We start from the raw sequence: 22,481 nt of genomic DNA on the forward strand, positions 1-22,481 counted from the left end.
GCAAACTAGCAGATAGAGAATGTCTTGTTAAAATTGTAATAGTCTTGTTAAAATTGCCATTATAAAATAACACGACTATGTATTGCCTAATTCCGTAATTATAGGATAAAATTTAGCTATAAAACTTTTCTGCTAAATATACTCTGGATGTTTGAGGTTATGTTTCAGCTTTACAGTTAAGGAAACCAGAGCTCAGAGGTATGAAATAACTTGTTCTGTCCCAAAACTAGCAGCCAGCGAGCCTGTCTCCATCTTTTCCTATGCTCATATGACCTGTGTCACGTAAGCACTCAGGCACTAAACCTAAGTCTAGAGATGAGGTTTCTTATCTTCCTTGGCATTTCTCCCGCTATTGCATCCTCCACCAATCACATTCTCTACCTCTCTCACTATAGATGATCATGAAGATTGGAGGAGGTTGCTATGGTCTGAATGTTTATGTCCTCCCCCTAAAATTCATATGTTGAAAACTTAATGCCTATAGGTGATGGTATTAGGAAGTGGGGAAGAAGGGGAGTGATTAGGTCATGAGAGTGAAGACCTCATGAATGAGATTAATGCCTTTATGAAAGGCCTCAAAGAACTCTTACTCCTTGCACCATGTGAAGATACAACAAGAAGTCTGCAACCCAGAAGAGGGCCCTCACCTGACCATGCTGGCACCCTGATCTCAGACTTCCAGTCTCCGGAACTGTAAGAAATAAATTCCTGTTGTCTATAAGCTACCCAATCTGTGGTATTTTGTTATAGCAGCCTAAACAGACCAAGACAGAAGTAATGCATGAAAAGCATATTAAAAATTTAGATTGTGAAAGCCAAAATAACTTCAGTGGGCATGTAGCTGAACCCATTTACTTTCCACCTGAGGAACATAAGGCCTCCAAATTAAGTGATTTAACCAAGATCCCAAAACTTGTTAGTGGCAGTTTTCAATAGGCGATAGAAATGTCAGTTGGTAAGAGGTCTTGCTGTGTGAAGTAATTGCATAATTGATTCCATTTTAAAATCGAAATATAGTTTTAACTTGCATCGAAGCACTAGACTCTGAAACTAGTGAGGCAGGGACTAGGTCTTTCTTTTTTGGCACGTTCTCAAGTAGTACATTGCTGAGTAGGCAAACATAAAATACATGATAAATGAAAATTGTATGTATCAATTTCTCAAATCAACTTGCTATTTTAAAAAATCACTTTCTAAAAAGTTGAGATTTGGGGATTCAATGACTCTTTTCATTTGATATTTTCACCTCAGTGATGACATTTTTCACGTAGTATACATTTCCAGTACAAAGAAAGGAAATGCATGGAAGTCTTGCTTAGTCTATTACAAGGAAAGAAACTGGGTTCCTGTGGATAATTTAAGAATTATAATAATTCCAGTTCATTCGTATTAATCTTTGGAATATTATTTTTCACTTAATTTAAACATTATTTTCAATACTAGAGAATTTACTTCCTACTATTTAAAACTCAACGAGTTTAATGAAGGGGAATTGCTAGAGAACTTGGCTTAAGCATTAAAACAGCCACATACTATAAAGAGAGAGAAAGTTGAAATGGCAATACAATTGTGCTAACTGTTACACTTGATTTTGCAGTAGAGAAAGAGATGCATGTATACCAGGACTTCAAGTTTTTGTTGTGTCTTTTTGGGTGGTCTTCCTGCAGGGTGCAATCAGAGGCCTTTGGACTGGCTTTCATTCTATCTGCCACTTCACCATATATTGGCCTTTTGTTGTTGTTCCATGGAGATTTGAGATGTGTTCCCCACACCCTTCCTCCAGAGTACTTCTGAAATTTGAAGTTTTTGTTAACTTGAAATTTCTGCGAGGGTTTTTTTTCTGAGTTTCCTAAAACATTCTCCCAACTTCTTACAACTGGTCCCTGATGTTATTGTGTTATTTGTCTACTTCAAAAGAGTGGAGAAAAGAGCTTTTGTTTAGCAAAAAAATCTTTGACCCAAACGAGAAAGTTATAAATGTGCAAGACAACTTGATGAGATCGAAGGGATTCAGAACAAGCCTCCAGAAAATGTGCTACGTTGGCATGTGGTTCATCTTGAGCTGAAAGTCAATCGAGACTCTGTTGGGCTCAGGAGAAACTTCTGTCACTCCCTTAACTGGCTAGAAGATTCTAAATTGGGGATCTTGCCCATAATAAGAGTTATCACCAGAGATAACTTTTTATGACCTATCTATATGGCAGAGCAAACTTCTAATTAATGAATATCTGCTCTTATTGTCCTACAAATATCCCTTCTCCCCTTTCAAGCCACAAGGCATCTTACCTCATTCCTTAGTATGCCATATATATCTCATTTTACCTTTCTGTCTCTGAACCGCTCATGCATGTGGGATCTCTGACTCTGTCGTGTATGTGGGGTTCCCATAAGTATGTATGTAATTAAACTTCATTATCTGTCTAGTTAATTTGTCTCATGTAGATTTAATTATTAGACCATCTGAAAGCATATAGAAGGGTAGAAGAAAATTTCTTCCTCCCTCATGATGTCCTTGAAAAAATACCTATAGGAATCTAAGAAGTTAATATAATATTTAAAATGATATTTGGGAAATATTTCTGGAGCTTCTCAAAAGGAGAAAGTCAAAGTGGAAAAGGAAAAGATAGACACGTGGGAAATTGCCTGTTAATTGCCATTAGTAATAATTCACTTTCTGTTACAGAGGTAGAGGATTTGATTAGAATAATTTGAGACTGGTCCTTTTTAGTTGCCCAATAATCTGCCGAGATTGAGCCGCTATGTCATAGTGGGAAAAATGTGTAACAAGTAAAAGTGTGGACATTATAACCACAGGAGACATGAAAAATATCTTCAAACAATTTGAAATCTATACCAGAACTGGCTATATATTCTGATCTGAAATATATTTAATTTTTTTCTTACCTCCTTTGGATTTGACAGGAATATCACTCATCCAGACAAAGTTTCCAGCCATTCTCCAGTCAGATGGAGAAAATAGAGTTCTACATTTCAAGTAATAGCTCAAGACTTCTAGAAACACTTTTCTAATAATTTTCTATCATCTATCTTTCTTTTTTATCCTAAAAGACTCAAAATGAAATAATTCCTCCAAGAACTTTCTCTTGGTAATATCATTGAACAGCTAGAGACTATAATGAAAGCTAAAAACCCACAGTATTGAGGGAGAAATCAAGCAATTTGTTTCCAAAAATATTAAAACTATCAGAAAAAAATTAAAATGCTTATGTTTCAGCTGGGTGCTCCTCTCATATAGTGTAAAAGATTATTTATTACCAGAAAATCAGAACTGGGGAGAGAGGAGGGGATGAGTGGGTGTAAAGAAGTGATTACCTTTGATTTTAATGTGGGCCCTTTTTTCTAATCTCATTTAGTAAGTAATGACTGTATTGACTCTAGTAAGAATTAGATTTTAATTCTGCAGACATCAGCTTATTAAATTACATAGAGCCAATTAATGATCTCAATAGGTTTTCATTTTTAAACTATTTTTTTGTTGTTATTTTAAATATGTCATTATACTTAATATCTGGATATTTTATGTTTCCTTTCCAATAGACTTATTTTTCTCTAATATTCCTTTGCCTGTACTTTATGATGATGACAATCTGAGAAATTTCACTGGAATTATGATGCTTCAAAGCATATTTTTAAAAATCTGTCTGATGCCATCAAATATTTAGATGTTACAAAATATTTTTATTGAAATTTAATTGAATAATTTTGCATTATATAATATGGTAGAGTACATTGATAGCAATGTTTTATTATATTCCATTGAGTTTAACCCTCCTAGTTACTCTGTTGATAATATTTATAAAATGTGAATATACCAGCAAAGCCTATCTCTTTTTATGAAGTGAGTCAAGGAACTTTATTGGTTAATTTGTTTTCACTTCTGTTTATAGGACTAATTATTATTTGCACTTGTATCTGTTCCAAAACTTAGCTCTGTGAATGAATGATGCTGAAGATGAATTAGTTTGCTGCTGTTTCTCAAGTGACCATAAAGTGACACTCATAGAAATCATAATCACAACATCAGAGAACAAGAGGGAACATTGGATTTGCCCTCTGCACTTTAGACATGGAGAAGCTATAGTTTGGGGCAGTCAAATGACATAGCTAAGCTTACATATTCACAGAGGATCCAATGTAGCAGGTAAAATGTTGAAGTGCTAGCTGCAAGTTCCATGCTGCATGGCCCAATACCAGCCAAGAGTTGGTGAAAACATCTCTTCTTTGGAGTAGAGGGTAGACACAAAGCTTGCCAGGAAAGATTTGGTTGTGGATTCTTTATGGATTGCATACATGGAAGATATGACTACCTGAAACTCCTGTCTCTCAAAATTTAATTTGGGTCTTTGATTTTAAACCATAAACTCTTTATTTTAGAATAAATTTATGAATTATACCTTACCAAACATAACTGGTCTAAGTAAAAGTGGTACCCAGAAGTATTAGGGTAGATTAAACCATTTCCAAAGATCCATTTGTCATGTGATGACACTGCTTGGTTATTGCTTCTGACCTGGCTATGACATGTCAGTGATCCAGTGTTCATTCGCCTACTGCAGCAGGTACAAGGTGGAAGATCCCAATAGACATGGCCAAATTGGATGTGATCCTATGTGAAAAAATTGGCTAGTTTTTTTTCCTTTATTTTACCTGAGGCTATTCTACGTAAAAGTTTTTCTGGAGCATACTAGCTAGATGAAACTCTTTATAGGCCAGAGAATAATTGTAAAATGTGAATAGCATGTTATTTTTCTATTGCAGTGTAACAATTGTAAATATTATTTGTTACAACCTTTTACCAACCTTGTCCACCCTCTCTCTAATATACGCACACACTTATTATGTGGCCGAGAAGTCTACAACTAAACATAAGTCCAAATACAGATGTCTACACATTTGATCCTCTGGAAAATGAAGTCATTATGAGGAATGAGGCATAATTTAAAATGTTTCGATTAGTAAGGGAAATAAAGTGAGATCAAAGCTTTTGCTCTTAGATAAGTGATTTAAATCCAGACAAGCAAGAGTCAAAAGAGATGAGGGCAGACATTTCTTAAGATATTGTTATAAAAACTTTGGCTCATTTCTTTCACACTCACCGATGGCTGTCACAATCAAACTGCCACTGTGATTCACTGAATCACTACTTTATGTAGGTCACTTTCCTGTCCCAATTTTGGAAAAGAAACACCACTCAGATAAGGAGATGATATGAGGAATATAGCTTTCCATTTTTAGGATAAGAGAAATGGCCAAATTGACCTTTAAATACCTTTGTTTAAATGTATATCATCCTGGAGATATTACCCTAATAATCAAACAGTACAGATCCTCTAATGCAGGAAGCAACACGCTCAATAATTCTGTGCACTGATGAAAATGAGGTGACCACTGGAACACCCAGTTACGTCAGCTTTTCTCCTTCGGCTCTAGCTCCCCAAGTGGCCTTGTATCCCATTACATGGCAACTCCATTCAACTTGTCCCTTGGAATTTCAGGGCAGTAGGAGCCCTCCCGTAAAAAAATCCGAATGAGCAGAGTTTTAATTATTTCATTCTTTCACGCCTAAGATTTTGTTTCTGTTGTAATTATATTTCTTGCATGCAGAGCATTTTACAGTTTTCAAAAGGCTTCATATTTTCTATATTTAGCTCTTTTAAACAATTCAGCAAATTAGACAGGAGAAACATAAAATTATCTTCAAATCTTAACTCCAGATGAGGATTCAGAAGCTCAGAGTGGCCATGTGACTCGCCCAAGATCACATTCAGTACAAAAGCAGGTCTTTCTCCCTCCTAATCTCAGGATTTATAGTCTAAACCCTAGGCAGGCATGATGGGTATGGACACAACCAATACACTAGGGGAGTTCTCCTTTTTTTGATTCTTTTAGTCTCTGAGGATCAGATATGATTCAAGAGCATTTCCATCTGAAAGACTCTTACTTAAAACTGGAAAGTGATTCCAATTGCATTTCTGCATGGTAAAAAGTTGAGGAAGAAACAGAGGATTACTCAATTATAAGACTACATGGGCTCACAAAAATAATTTAGCTTTTGTCCAACTACCTTGTTATCTTTCTCTGTTTGTTGGTACCGAGGGTTTGGTATTAATTGCTTCTATTTAAAATGTGCCTATTGAAGCTTTCTCTTGCAATCCAGATGTCAGCTGTGCTCAGCCTGATGTTGATGTTTGACCTCCTCATTTTCTACGGGATGTTTGATGCCGTACCCCAGTTGCTGTGACTACTCACCTCTCACTTCTTGGGGCTCTGAGCCCTGCTTCTGCTGTTCTCTCTTGGCTTTTTCTTCTCTTTCCTCTGCTAATCACCAGTTACAGAACACAGACTCTTTTCTGATTTCCTTATAAACCATTCACATTTGTATATGTAGATAGCTTTAAGGTTTCAGGTGGCAGAGTGGATTTAATTGTATAACTGAAAATTGAATATTGAATATCCTTTTTTCTTCACATTTCTCTAACTACTACCTCCCCACAAGTGGAATTTCTCATTGGTTACCTCACTCCACAGGCTTTATCCCCCTCAGGCGGTGCTCTCTCCTCGGCTCACCCCAGTGTCAAAACTCCTGTTACCTTCTTATGCAAAGGCCTCCAGTATAAAGAAAGCAGATTATCCAGGTGTTTTTCTAAAACAAAGTTTGAAAACTACAAGCTGAATTTAGCCTCCTCCCATATTTTTAAAAACGTGAACAAATATTTAAGAATTGAGTTTTCCAAAACACAAAAAACAAAAACAAAAAACTCACCTAAGTTTCTGGCTTTTTGGAAATACAAAATATCTGGCAACTGGGGCAGCTTCATTCAGATAGGATTTCCCTCTCGTGTATGTCACCATCCTGCACAACTCCTGCTTTGGCGTGGCCTCTGGAGGCATTTGAGAGCAATACTCCCGCTGTAATCAAAGGCAGTTCCTCCCTTAACAGGTGACTGACATCTATTGTTAATATATTTTTTTCTCTAATACATGCATGGTCTTATAAAAGGATATTGGATATATTCAAAGATCATAACTATCTATAATTTAAAAAATATTTGAAAATTTCCATTATACCATTTCAAAAAAAAGAGTTGTTTACACATTGTGGATATTATGAATAGTGTTGCTATGAACATTCATGTACAAGTTTTTGTGTGAACACATTTTCACTTCTTTTGGGTAGATACTTAGGAGTGGAATTGTAGAGTCACAGGGTAATTACACTTTTAATTTTTTGAGCAACTGCCAAACTATCTTCCACAGTGGCTGTACCTTTTTACATTCCCATCAGCAAAGTTTGAGAGATCTAATTTCTCCATATCTCCACCAATACTTGATGTTTTCTGTTTTTATTATTATTATTATTATTATTATTATTAATTATTGTCATCCTAGTAGGTGTGAAGTGATATCTCATAGAGTTATTTGCCTTTCCCTAACATCATACTATTTAAAAATTTTTAATTGTAATATCGATAAAGTTTGCAAATGAATTGGAGGAATAAAACAATATTATAAAACATTTTTCTCTTTACTCTCAAGTAGCTTTAATGTTATTAATTAATTCAGAAAACGCCTGACTTACAAAACTTAACTCTTTGTTGGTATTTGACTAATGTATTTTTATAATTCATTGTGCCAGAAAACAAGACCCCTTGTTATGCACCATATTGCCTCAGAACAGAGTTATTTTTTAAACCCCTTATCTTGCAACCTTATCCCATTCAGCTACGTTTATACAAATAGTTTTAAATGCCTCCTACTGTGGAATTTAATTTTGATTAATGAAAGCCGAGTCTCGAACCTACAAGAGTGTGCTGGTAAGGGACCAAAAAATGAGACAAATGTTTAAGAACATGCATATTCTATTTCACCTTCTAACTTTAACTGGAGATAATAAATGAACATCAACAAAATAGTCCATATGTAGGAATTTTGCTCTTGAATTTGGTACATTCATTAGGATTTTTTCAATTAATAATAAATGGTAACCTTTGAATTCATAAATACCTGATATATATAATTTGTAAGGTGATTAAAGTTAGTTTACTTAATCACTTTCTGAAGAGAAGTCTATGCCAAAATGCATTAAAAGTTTCATCCGTTTAGGAATTTCTTATCTGAAGGGCCTGTTTGCTCTCTCTCTCTCCATAATTGTCTTCAATAGAGAATTTGATTAATGGGCTGTTTCACTTTTCAGGATAAAGCTAACATTTTCCTTTTCCCAGCAATGCTAGCAAATTACTTGATTAATATCAAAAGGCTCTCATTCACACATAACCTTTGAATAAACAAGTTCTGATACTGTTGGCAACATGCTAAGAGGTATTCCTGTAAGTAGACTATAAAGGAAATTGCCTTTGTAATTAAATGTATAAAGAGAGAGACTGCTTTTTGCTTGCTGCAAATCTTTTTATTTTTCTTTCTCTTATAATGAGATTGGGCCAGAGCAGAATGCAGAATATCTTTTTCTATGCTGGGATTCCATTTGTATTTCCCTCACTACTGGAAGCCTAGGAAGAAAACTGACACATTCATGAAACATAAATGAAGTTTATAATTCATAATTTTAGGTCCGTCTAGCTTTCCCTTAAAGTATGGGCACAGGAAGCAATCAATCCCATGTTGATTGAAAAAGATAGATACCCCCCAAAAGACTTTCCTAATATTAATTACATGAAAACCAAAGTCTTGAAACCAGCTGCTCTAATGGAGCAGACAAAGCCCTTTATGACTTAGAAAGGATTCTAGTTTAAAATGAAGGAAAGAGAAAGGAACTAAACTAATATGCCCTGATCATATACCAGCTACTTTTATATAAGCTCTATTTTATGTAGAAAATTAAACCTACCTTTTATTGCAGCATTGTTAGTTGTCTATCCAGTGTTTGCTTCTCCCTTAAAGACAATTATTAGAACTATTAGAACACCAACTTTGTCATAGCTTTTGCCCAAATCCAGTTGATGGGTTGTCTTTGGTCCAAGACAGAGGTCAGCAAACTATGAGCTCATGGACCAAATCGGGCTTACCATCTGTTTTTATATGGCCTGTGAGCTCAGATTGTTTTGTACATTTTGAATGGTTGAAAAAAAAATCAAAAGAATAATATTTCATAATATGTGAGAGTTATATCAAATTTCAGTGTCCATAATAAAGTGTTATTGGAATATAGCAACACTCAATTGTTTATGTATTGTCTATGGTGGCTTTCATGCTAGAATGGCAAGACTGGGTGATTACAACAGAGACCGTATGGCCTGCAAAGCCTAGAATATTTACTCTCTGGCCTGTTACAGAAAAAGCTTGCCGACTCTGGGCTAAGCCAATCTTGATACTCCTGTCTCTTGCTTTTCTAGGCAACAATCCAGCTGGCAGTGCCCATGTGACAATGAAATGCAAGCAGAGGTCTGCTGGGGGAATTCTGGAAAGGCTCTGCTTTCCTCATAAAAGGCTGGCATCTTAACTCCTCTTTAGGTCTTGAATATGAAAGTGAAACCTGAATGTGAGAGTAGCCATCTTGCAACCATGGGGTGATGAATATAAAAGTAAAAGCCAATAGCCTGGAGGAAAGGAAAGAGTGAGTCCCTGATAAAATTATTAAGCAGCTGAATGAAAGCCAATACCTGCTTATTGCCAGACTTCCTGATTCTTAAGAAAAAGTATTCTTGTGTGAAAGGCCATCTTCATTATGCATTCAGTCACTTGAAGGTAAATGCCGAATGATTGACATGCCCAATTCTTTCTTCCTTTAGGCAGAGAGGCTATTTGGTCTCAATTATATATGAAGATTGTGAGACTGGAAGACCCTTCTTGGTATTTGTTCAGTATGCAATAAGTAAGTAGGCTTTTAATCTCTCCACAGGTGAAGCCAAACTTGAGTTTGCTCATTCTAACAAACTAGTGTCCCCAGCAGCATCATCTTGACATTTGGGGAAATGATTATGAGAACAGTCCATTTTCCTTTATTCCTCCAAATAATTCACAGCAGGAGGTCTCTGCGTTGTTGTAGTGGTGCCTTTCACCAGAGTTAGGAGTTCCATCCTCTGTTCTTCCATAATGTTTAGTTTAGAATGTCATTTCACTCACTATATTATGTTATATGTATTATGTCAGTTTATATACTCAGCTCTAGAGGCCTTTAGGACAACACCATGTCTTATTCTTCACTATTACTCTAGCATCTAGCACAGTGCCTCATACGTTATTGATGATGAAGGAATGAATGGAAGGACAGTAGGCAGCACAGTTGTCAGATGAAAGAAAACAATGTGGGACACAACAAATATATTCTTTAATATATCAGATATTTATTGAGAGCCAAATACATGCCTTTTTTTTCTGGGCGATGGGGATAAAATGATAAGTAAAACCAACATCATTATAAAAGCTGACATTTATTGAGCACTTACTAAATACCAGATACTGTTCTAAGTACTTTACAAATATTGATTTATTTCATATTAACAATAATTCTATTGTCATTCCCATTTCACAAATGAAAAACTTGATAAACAGAGTTTCAGTAACTTGCTCCCAATCACACAGTTAAAAGTGATCAAGCTACAATTGGGATTTATATCCAGTAGGTCTAGTTCCAGGATACTACTTATTTATTACCATACTTTCAAGGTGCTTCTCTGATATATTAGGTGCAGGGAATACAGTATGAAGAAAACCATTGCCTTCCATCATGGAATTCTAAAGCAGAATAGCATAATAACAAGATAAACTTTGCATAATGGAGATCTAGGTCTAGTCCGCTGGGTTTCAAGTCCTGGCTATAGCATGTACTGTATAACTTTGAGTATATTAATTAATCTCTCTGTACCTCAGTTTCTTTATTAGTAAATGGGATCATAGTAATATCTAACTCATAGGTTTGATGTATGGATCGCATGAATTAATACATGTAAAGTACTTAAAACAGTGCCTGGCATTTTTGAAGTGTGAAACGGGTTAGATATTATTACTGTTTTTGTAGTTGATAGTTTTATAATTATTACATTGTAATAATAATAACAATAGCTATTACTTCTATATCTATACTCAGAGGACATGTAGTAAGACCGTAAATGATCTCACAAATAATTGTATAATGCCAAGTAGTGATTAAATATTAAGCAGGTATATTAGAGTTCTCCAGAAAAACAGAACCAGAACCAATAGCATGTATTGGCTCATAAGAAGAATCGGCTGACAAGATTATGGAGGCTAAGTCCCAAAATCTGCTGGAGACTCAGGAGAGCTGACGGAATAGTTCCAGTCCAAGTCAGAGAACCAGGAGAGCCAAAGGTATTCCATTCTGAGTCTGAGTCTAAAGGCAGAAGACCAATGTCCCAGATCAAAGACAGTCAGGCAGCAAGAGAAAATTCTCTGATATTCGGCCTTTTGTTCTATTAGACCCTCAATGGGTTGCATGAGGCCTCCCCACATAGGGGAGGGCACTCTGTTTTACTCAGTCTGCATTTCAAATGTTAATCTCATCCAGAAACACTTTCACAGACACACCCAGAATAACATTTAACCAAATGCTGGACATCTGTAGTTCAGCCAAGTTGAAACATAAAATTACCATCACAAGGCTACTGTTTGTCAAGTTGGCACCCATTCACATCTCCTTGAAACATACTTAATCTACCAAAAAAGATAAAAACAAGATCAGAATTCTGCCTAACATAACACAATTATCAAATAGTATGCTATGAAGTCAAAACATCTTATGTTACATGATTAGAGAATAATAGAAAAAAAAGTGGTATTTGCTTAGTATACTCACACACAAATATTCATAACAAAAAAAGGAAGAATACGCATGATGATTATAGTCCTTATTTCTGTAACTGGTTACATGTTCATAAGTGGTATCTATACCTACCTTCTTCTACTACCCATTCTATGTTTCCTTTGCCTCCAACAAGTACCTCAGCTGGTTGTGGTTCTTTATCTGGTAGAGGGACCCAAACCTTCACTCCTCAGGTTTTTGAGCCATTAGTAGTCCTGCCTGGATTGGGTGAAGTTTTCCATTGATCTTAATTACAGGGCATGGTAATACCAAGAGATGCCCTAAGGCAGGGGTCCCCAAACCCCAGGCCATGGACTGGTATAGTCTATCGCCTGTTAGGACATGGGTCGCATAGCAGGAGGTGAGTGAGCAGTGGGCCAGCGAGCAAAGCTTAATCTGTATTTGCAGCTGCTCTCCAGTGCTAGCATCTCCACATCAGCTCCACCTCAGATCATCAGGTATTAGAGTCTCACAGGAGCACTGGTCCCTGGTGCCAACAAGGTTGGGGACCGCTTCCCTAAGGGATTTCCTGTAACCCAGACATACTTTTCCTTACCTCCATTGTGGAACGGCAGTCCAATTTTCCTTGATAGTCAGGATCAGTCATCGCAGGCAATACTGTAAGTCCCTTCTTTGCCTGTTGATTCAGAGGCATGAGAAGTGTAAAGTGGCTGGATAGCAGTCTTAATTCCCAGGTCAATGGAATGATTATTTCCCTGTATGGCCACCTTTACCCTCTGACTTCCTGGATTTTTTAAAAAAACTGTTTTGTGTTGTGTTAATGTTTGCTGCTGTGAGGAGATAATGTGATGGTGAAGAGACATGGACAAAATTATCACTGCCAAGGGAAAATATGTCTGAATAATGGGGAAGAACAGTCTCGTCTTGGGCAGTTCTCCATTGGTCAGGGAGCAGGATTTAAGACCTAGGCCTGGAATCAGGAGAGAACTAAATTCTGAAGGAGAAAGGAGCAGAAGGCTCTAGTCATGTGCTTCACCCAAGGCCTGGCAAAGCTGTAAGGACCCAAGCCCAGAGAGTCAGCCTTGCTGAGCCATCAACCCATGTACTAGAGGTAGAATCAAAAGCCAGAGTAAAGAGCCCTGAATCAGAATCTGGATCCAGCCAAGCAGTGGGTAAAAATGTGGGAGCAAATCAAGATGGTTCATACAGTGGCTATCACAGTGTCACTGGTTACTTTGAGTGGGTCACAGCCTGGCTATACTTCTCCAAGATACACAATGGACTATGATGCTTTAAAGTATAGAGTAAAATTTGGGTAGAGAAGACAAGAAGCATGCTCTGATATTCAAAACACCATACTTGTTAGAGACCTAAATGATTTCATTTTTATTGTACATTTTCATTTCTCTACAGAGCTATTTATACTTTCATTCATTCATTCATTCATTCATTCATTCCTTATCTATCACATAAGGAACAGGAAATTTAAAAGGCCCTGAGTAATAAAAAAAAAAAAAAAAAGATACGCTGGAAATAAAACTGTAGAATTATGAAAAGAAAAAAATGAGATAAAGTAAAAACACAGGGAACCAAACCATGTTTTTGTTTAATTTTTCAATGTTAAATGAAAATCCTAAAGAAAAATATGACAGAAGTCCATCTCATAATATCTTAATGGGTAATAAGGTTAAAATGAAGACTGAATTGGTTTTCAGGAACCCAGAAGTCTCATTTCTGTCAACTTCTTCAAACCAATTAGGAGCCCTTGGTCTCAATTTCCTCTCACATAAACAACACATCACTACTTAGAGAAAAGGACCAAAGTTAAGAATAAGCAGTCTCTAAGTTTTTCCCTGCCATTTGACCTTGGAAAATTTATTAAACCTTTCAAATCTTCAGTATTTTCTTCTGTTAAATGGATATAATGTGGACTTTAAACAATATATGTGATACATTTAGTGAAACACTACATGACATTTGAAAATGTTCTATTACGATAGCTGTTTAAAAATAAGGTATTGAAACAAGTGCTCTTTAGGACCTCATATCGTTCAAAAACTCTGATTCTTTAGATTGACCCATTTATCATGTGAAATTTTAATAAACATTACTCTTTTATCAGTATTTGCCAGAAGAATTTATCTCCGTATCACACAATCACACAACTGATTGTATTCTTAACATAACCACTAGGGAGCTCAAGTAAAATAAATACAAGCTGATAGCAAAACTGACTGTAAATGTTTGTAAATCCTAATAAAAGAATGGGCTATGGATGAGAAGCTTTGCCTGGTTTCAAATGAAACTAATTTTGAGACAAAGGCTTAAACCAAAATACTATAGTATAAAGGAAAAGTACATAAGAGCTCTCTCTAGCTCTTCCTCCCATCATCTGTTTTGCAAAACACCATCATAATTCTAGTAAAGAATTAATTGGAAAGCTACTTTGGATCACAAGAAATTATGACAAAAGGATAACTTTTCCAATGAATGTCATTGAAGTTTATAGGAAGAAAAAGAATACTTTTTCTAAGAGAGATGCTGGTTTGGGGGGTATGGGGTGGAAAGTATGTGCTCAGTGAGATGTGTTCTGCAATGGATGGTCCTGATAACTTCTCAGATGCTGCCAAAAGAATAGAAAAAGAATTAAGGATGGAATAAAGGCAGGATACACTATATATTGAGGACCTAGTAAGTGATTGAAACTATGCCAGAAGCTTCACTTTGTTTTCTCACTTAACCTTTACAATACCCTGAAAGGTTCAGTTCTTTCTAATTTACCAGGAGAGAACTGTGATTACAAGAATTACGAAGATTGAGTAACTGCCCAGGATTCAACTGATGATAGATAAGCAGATAAACCATGATAAGAAAATGAGTCTGTCTGACTGTAAAACTTACACTATTTCTCCTCTGCCAAACTGAGAGAACGTTTCTCGTGGCAAGTCATCTGCAGACCTATTTCAGTTGGGCTTGGATGCTATTTATCAGCACTACAGTAGCTGCCATCTTCATGACGGGATACAAGGCACTTAGCTGACCATGCACAGAGAGGATCGTACAGCTGTTTTTTTGTTTGTTTGTTTGTTTTTAATCTCCTTAGTGGGGGTGTCAAGGTGGGAGCAGCAATAGTGAAAACAGCCTGAGGCAGGGTGCAAGGATGCTCACAGATTGCATCTTCTCACTCCTTTTTCTAAACTACTCTGCAGAAAGAGGTTGCTGACAATAATAATGTTAAAAATATCTTGTACACAACCGGTGTTTTTATCATTCATAGAGAACTTTCATATACATGGAATAAACATACATAACTTTATGTATATGAGAGTATGCATACATACATTATTTCATTAATCTTCATAGCCATGATTAGTGTTTGCAAAAAAGACACTAAAACAAAAGAATCTAAAGTGCTAGCAAGTGACAGACACAAACACAAACTGGGTCTTCTAACTACTTTTCTAGTACAATCCCAGCACTCTCTAGAAGATATCTGTCTCTTTTAATATAATTTTCCAATTTCACAGGGGAATCGCAAAGCTTACTTCCTTTTTGAAATTAAGATCCTCTACTTCCTCAGAAGAAAGCTTCTATATACAAAACATAATGGCATAGTAATGAGCTTTCCTGACTAAATCAACCATCTATGTGTACCCTCAAATATTACTCTGCCTTTGCTTCCTGTGGCGTCCAAAGTAAAGCTCAACAGGAACAGTAGGAAGCTGGGAGAGGTTAGAAATTGGAAGTTCAAAAAGGTTGAATAACATATAAGAACAAGCCCTTATGAATGGTGAAATCTTGGTTTAGAAATGCTACCTTTTTGGAAGAGCCCTCAGGGTGGAGAGAAGTGACCCTGTTACTTAGAGACAGATCTGGAACTATGAGCAATCTCTCTCTTTTCAGTTTTTGTCTTTCAAAGTGTATGATCCTGCTAAAACAGTCCTTGGCCAATTGAATATCCATTGAACAAAAAACATAGATGGCATTCTGAGTAGGTAGGAGATTCCGAGAATATTTTCAGATGAAGCTTCTTCGTTTGTGCTAATTGCATTTGATTAATATATCAGTATCTTGAGAGCAGTGCAAGGTATCCATGGCAGATGGAATTAGCATGTACCAGCAGTTCAGTATAAAATAATTTCTATCCACTTTGTATTTGCTGACAACAGGTGAGAAACAGCGTTGTGCAAATGTAATAGAAAAATCCCTTTTGGGGCTCCTGATGAATCATGTTGCGAAACATAAGATTTGGATACAATGATATATTCGTTTTTATTTCTTTAGTGAAGAACATCAAGACCTAAAAAAATGGAAGACTAACCCAGTTCCTCACAGATATTCAAAATCATAGAAATGGAGAAAAGAAAAGATCTATGGCAATGATTTTGAACTAATAATGAAATAGTAACATTACTTGATCTCAAATTACTGCTTTTAAATCAACTTGGGAAATGACATAACCATATTTAATTCCTCTGAGAAGAATTGTTCAGTTCCAACCATCTGCTAAATTAAGCAGCAGTGATTATAATGAACAGTTACAACAGACCTGATACAAAAGGGGATCATAACTTTATGCATAAAATGAAGTCCTAGGAGGCTACTACATGCTCAAAGTTGAAGATCAAAATTAGAACAGATTTTTCAGTGTCCTGGAACTCTAGGGGTGGCGAAGGTCAAAGTGCAACATCACATGTCCTTAAATTCTTTATTTCATTTTAGGAAAAATTAGCACCAAATTCTATCAAATTTCTAGTTTTCTAGATTTTTCTTTTACCATGTCTCATCGGACCATTAGTTTTCTTTTTTCTTTTTCTATGTGGTAACCTAGATTTTTTTTTCTTAATTCTTTATTGACTCCCTCTCTGCACAAGTGAAAGAATCTTTAGTATAACTTCTGACAAACTTAAGAAGAATCATCAGATTAAATTAGCCAATCTAAGTACTATTAACCCTGAGAGATGTATTATTAATTAGTTCAGCAGTTTTCTTCTTTAGTACTTGAAAGGGTGTTGAATGTTTCTACAGTTTTCTGTCAGTGTCTACAGTTCTACACACATTTTTCCATGGAACTGGTTGTCTCAGATTAGTATTATTGAGGTAAAATAATAGTAATAATAATAATAATAATTAATAATAATAATAATAATAATGATTTTGTGGGGTCTTACCACAGATCCCTGCCGTGGGATGCTGCCTATGTTCATTCTTCAACCAGGGAACCTATTTTATAGTACAAAGCCACATTATTGAATATTAGCACCAAAAAAAAAAAATGTGTTTACATGTAGCCCCAGATTCACAGAAAATAAAATGGCTCAGACATTCTTTTCCCTTCAAATACCAATAAAACTAATACTATAGTGGCACCAAAGCATATGAAAGAGAACTAATTTATGTTTTAGATTTTTGAAAGACGTGGTTCTAATCATGTTGCTGCCCTACTGACAGAATATGAAAGCCTGATAAAAGGACGACCTTCCTTCCCTTCCTTATGCACACGCCTGCCACGGTGAAAGATATTATTTATGAGTCTTCTCAACAGTCTCACTCATGAAACACCTTAAGTGCACTTTACAGTCTATGAAACAAAGAGTCCTGGAAATTGATTAAAAGCACTAATTACTGTAATTGTGTTTCTAGATGATTGACAGGGTAGATCCTGGTGAAAACACGAATTGTTTCTTCTACTCAAGCGACATGCTCACATATTAATTTACTAGAATTAATTTACTAGAAGATTCCATAATGCAAATAATATTCAGTTTAGGAATTTTAGTGTGTTTAATAATAACAGTGCTCCTAAACGGCCTTCCTTCCTTCTTTATCATTAACTATTCCTAGTGGAGTCAAAGTGAAGATTTAACAAGGCTTTCTTCCTCTTTCTGGGATGAGTATATATCTTTAATGCCATTCTAGAGATATTGGGATGATTCATTTTAAATAATATTGTACTTTGTGAGACACAAAGACCTATGAGAAAGTATCTGCCCATCTCCCATCAATCCATCCATCTATCCACCTGACCATCCATCTCTTCCCTAAACATTTATTCATTTAACAAATACTGTGTTTCTTAATCGCTAACATGTTCTAGGTACATAGTGAACAAGAAAGGGAGTTTGTTGCCTCACGTGGGTTATATTCAAAACAGAAAAGACAGAATGTTGAAAAGAATGATTGATCAGGTTCAGCAAAGGAAGAAAGATTTCATTTGGGTGTCTCTCCTAGTGACATAATATCCTAGGCTCACGGACTCTTAGCCTTTCTTAAATGTTCTGCACTCCAGTAGAAATTGAGGCAGAAAGCTCCAGACTTGCAAGAACATGTGGATTGGTCCAGTGTATGTTTCTGTGCTAAGCAGGAAGGACAGATGTCAGGAGAGGGAAAGTGCTTGGTGAAAATGCTGGCAGTGTGCCAAAGAGACACAAACGACCATAATTTTTGCTGAAAGGTATAGTATTTCTCACATGACAAATGTTACATTGAATATAATTCTGCTTGTTTAAATGGCAGGTAGTTGAGATTTTTACTTTTACTTTCAAGGATGACATAGAGAGAAAAGAATACATGCACATCATCTGGAGAAGAAGATATTAGTGAGATACTGATCCTGGACCTCCTTTGTATTTCCTAGGAGCAACAGCCTTCTGAGACTTTTGCTTCTTCCATGGGGCATTGCCAAGAACTACTGTAAGTCTCACAAAAGAATCCCATCTGGGGATTCTCTCCCTCCCTCTCCTGCCTTGTGGTTGCAAATGCTGCTCTGGAAGACAGAAATAAATTTGCAAGTAAACAGGCATTTACAATCTATTTCAATGTTTACAGTCTAAAATTTGTCTTTCTACCTCAGCTTTCCCACTAGTTTGTCCATGCTGAACTAGCTCTTCAATTTTAAAGCAATATTTGCACTGTATTGAAGAAGAACCAGGTTATACCTGAGCAAATCTTCTGGAAATCAATGCATTTGATTAATTATTTATTGGAACTCTTGGGGATATAACTGCTGCCTTGACTGTAGCTTTAGCTTTGAGTGAATCATGGGGCTAGGCTACTGGCCCCAAGGAGTGTTTTGGGTCGGGGGTAGGAGAGGAAGAAATAAAGTGTGTAATTTCAGTTAAAATCCCAAACCTTCTTCCTCTGCTCTCCCTCCCTTTCTTTCCAGATAATCACTATCCTAAAGTTGCAATATAGCATTCTTATGCAATGATGCATTATCTAGTGAATCTCAAAATGTGCAATTCCCATGACCTTGCAATTTTTTTTCTAGGCATCTACTTTAAAGAAAATCTCACACATATGCACAAGAGACATTTTCAAGAAAATTGCAGCATTGTTTATTGCAATGAAAAAGCAGGACTAACATAATAGCACTCAGTGGAGGGATGAATAAAGAAATCCTGGTTTTATCATACAAAGGAACCCCATTCATCAATTGAAAAAAATACCTTGGAGCTTATGAATTGATGAGGATAACATTAAAAAATAAGATGTTTAGTTGAAAAGGCTAGTTCCAAAGGAATATGTAGTATATATTTCATGTATAAAAAATTTAAAAATATAAATAAAATATTATCTATTATTTATAGAAGCTAATATATGTAATAAAAATATGAAAACATCGAAGACTTCTAAATGGGGAGATATATAGTAGAAATTGCATTTTAAAAGCTTAGTTTTGAGAATGTAATCACAAGGGTAGACCAGTTAGGAAGCTATTACAGTAGAGTAGTTGAAAAATGATTGGAACTTTGATTAGGGAGAAAAGTAGACAGATTCTAGAGCTATTTAGAAGGTAGAATTTTTAAGATAGAGAGTTTGGCTACAAGAGTGTGAGGGGTGGAAAGGAGTCAAAGTCAAAGGGCATTCAAACTTCTGGCTTGAGTAACTTGGTGCTTTTGTTTACTGATGTGGAGAATAAAGATTGTGTGTCAGCTTTGGGAATGAGTGGAGATAAATCCAGTTTTTTAATAATTAATTTAGGTTGCTTTCTCCAACTAGAAAAGTCAGAATGCATGAGAAATGTGTCTGATGGTCAATAGAAAATTCCAAAATTGAAATAAAGTTTGAGAGTCATCTGCATATACTGTGGGAGGTAATTAAATTTATAAGAGTAGATGAAATTGATTAGATGGAATATACAGGAAGAGAAGAAAAGATGTCCTAGGACTAAGAACTGAGGAACACTAAAATGTAATGCTATTGAGGGAAGCTGAGAAAAAGAGGACATTGAAATAGAAAATAATAATAGCAGTACTAATAATAATAAGAAGAAGAGGTGGGGGAGAGGATACAAAGTCTTGGAAGCCAAGGAAACATTATTTCCAGAAAAAGAAGGTGGCTGTCATTTTTGAATACTGGTGATGATGCTTCAAGCAAGAGGATGAATGAAAAGTATCTATTAGATTTTTTCTATGTAGAAGCCATTTTATGTTATATAAAAGTGAGCATTTTCAGAATGGTTTGGGTGAAAGCCATTTGGTGTGGGTTGAGAAGTTAATAGAAGAATGGAAATGGAGATAAACAATATATACAGATCTCTTTTTTAAGTTATTTTTTCTAGGAAGAAAAGGACAAAAACAGGTAAGAGCTTGGAGACTAGAGAGCTAAGATGAAAGGAATAAATGTTTTGTTTTGGGTATATTTGTTGCTTTAAGATGAGGCCAATTCAAACATGTTTAAGTTCTGCTGGGAAGAATTCAGTAAAGAGGAAGATGCTGAAGACATAGGAAAAAAGAGAAAATAACCAATGGGGTGAGTTTCTCCAATCAAGGTAAAATTCAAAGCATTCAATAATGATTTCTTGTTGAATTAATTGATAAATGAATAGGAAGTAGGATGCCATTTTCCCCAAACAGCAGTAAAAGGTAAAAGGATAGCTGTGGATATCAGCAGGTTTCCCGATTTTGGTAGTGGGAAATTGAGAGTTTTCACATCTGATTACTTCTATCATCTCTTTGAGGTGGGAGGCGAAACTATCTGTGGAGAGAAAGGGAGGGGAAGAATTTAGAGGTTTTAGGAGAACAGAGGTTGCAGTAGTTGTGGAGGATGAAATGACTTCTGCATGGGAAACAACATAAGATTTCTGTTACTGTTTAGTTCCAAATTGAGGTTGGAGATTTTGAATTTATGGTGGTGCTAATCTCCTTGGACCACACCTGTGTATCTACACTCTTTTCCCTTTAGATTAATTCTTTCGCAAGTCTCCTCATTTTTTTCCTACAGACAGACTACCCTGCCAGATGTGCCACACATGTCTGAATTTATAATCAATATGAAGCATAGATCAGCTTCAGGGAGCCCATGCTGTTTTCTTAAACGGTGTCTGCATAGTTAGAAGAACCCTATATGATGGCAATATTCTAAAGCTTAGTTAGCTCTTAGTGTGTTATAAGCATTCATAGACTTCTAAATTTGCTATGTTTTAAAATCGTGAAGAAAGAATTGAGTATTTTAAAACTTATAAATGACAATGTGAGACCAAAGAGTTCCATTTTTCATGAACAATTTTTATAGTCTGTTACATAGATTTCATCAACCCTGTGCTGGAAATAAGGGTCCTGTTGTGTGCTTCTCGAGTGTGGCAATGTTTATGTTGCACAAATTTTTATTGTTGTTGTCATTAAGGTATAGTCTTAATATGGGAAAATGTAATAAGTATTTAAAAGTCTGAGAACACTGTGTAGTATTCTAGTATGGTTACTGTAGTCTGATTGACTCAGCAGCTTATTGACACACATTTGCTTTTCCATATATTCAAAAGAACCAATGTTTTCTTTTTAAAAGTGACTTCATCTTCCATCATAAATGTCTGCACTCTAATGTTTAGTGAGAGAATTTCTTGGAAACCAAAGAACATTTAGTCATTTGGTGTGTATGTGGGTGTTTTTCTCTTTAATTTATGAAGTCCTTTGAATGAGTAAATTAAAAAGTGGTGTGTTAGTATTCCACATTTTGTTATTTTTGAGGAGAATTTATTTCATAAGCAAGTTTATAATTTAAACAGGGCTTGTGATCTTCTGTGAAACTTTTAGTTATATCGATGCCATGCAAACTAGTCGAACCATTTTTTACTGGATTTGGATCAGAAGGATACAGAGTAGTGGAATGATCACCAGTTGTGGAGTAAGAAAACTTCAGTTCTAGTTCTAATTCTGATTCTAACAACTATAACCTTGAGTAACCCTTTTTCTGGGCCCTAGTTTCCTGACCTGTGAAAAGAGGAGTTTTATTAGTTGATCATAAAATATTTTTCAGATCTTAATCTCAATTTTAGGAGTTGACACAGTTGTTTGACAGCATTAAAAAGAGCTAAATATCGTTAAGGATATTAATTCTTATATGGTAAAATTTTAAATGTGCATGCTGAAGCCTGGGGTTTAAATTCATAATATTCATTCATTCATGTATACTTTTATTTAATAATGAATATCAGAAATGTGAGAAACGATTCGAGAAATGTATCAGTCCTCAGGTGGTTCACATTGTAGCAAAAAAAACCAAAACAAAACAAAATATAAAACCAGACATATCAGCTGATTTTTAGAACAAATATCTACATCTTAACCTTCTATTAGTATATCCAATTTCCTATATAAAATCTTCACTTGGCTGTCTTACAGCTCTTCAAACTTCACATTATCTCAGAGTGAATAGTTGACTCTACTCCTCTCAAAACCTATTTCTCCTAATATTTTTAAATAACACCACATTCGCCTATTCG

Source organism: Pteropus medius, unplaced genomic scaffold (genome assembly GCF_902729225.1).
Source record: "Pteropus medius unplaced genomic scaffold, Ma_sr-lr_union100, whole genome shotgun sequence".
Lineage (NCBI taxonomy): Eukaryota > Metazoa > Chordata > Mammalia > Chiroptera > Pteropodidae > Pteropus > Pteropus medius.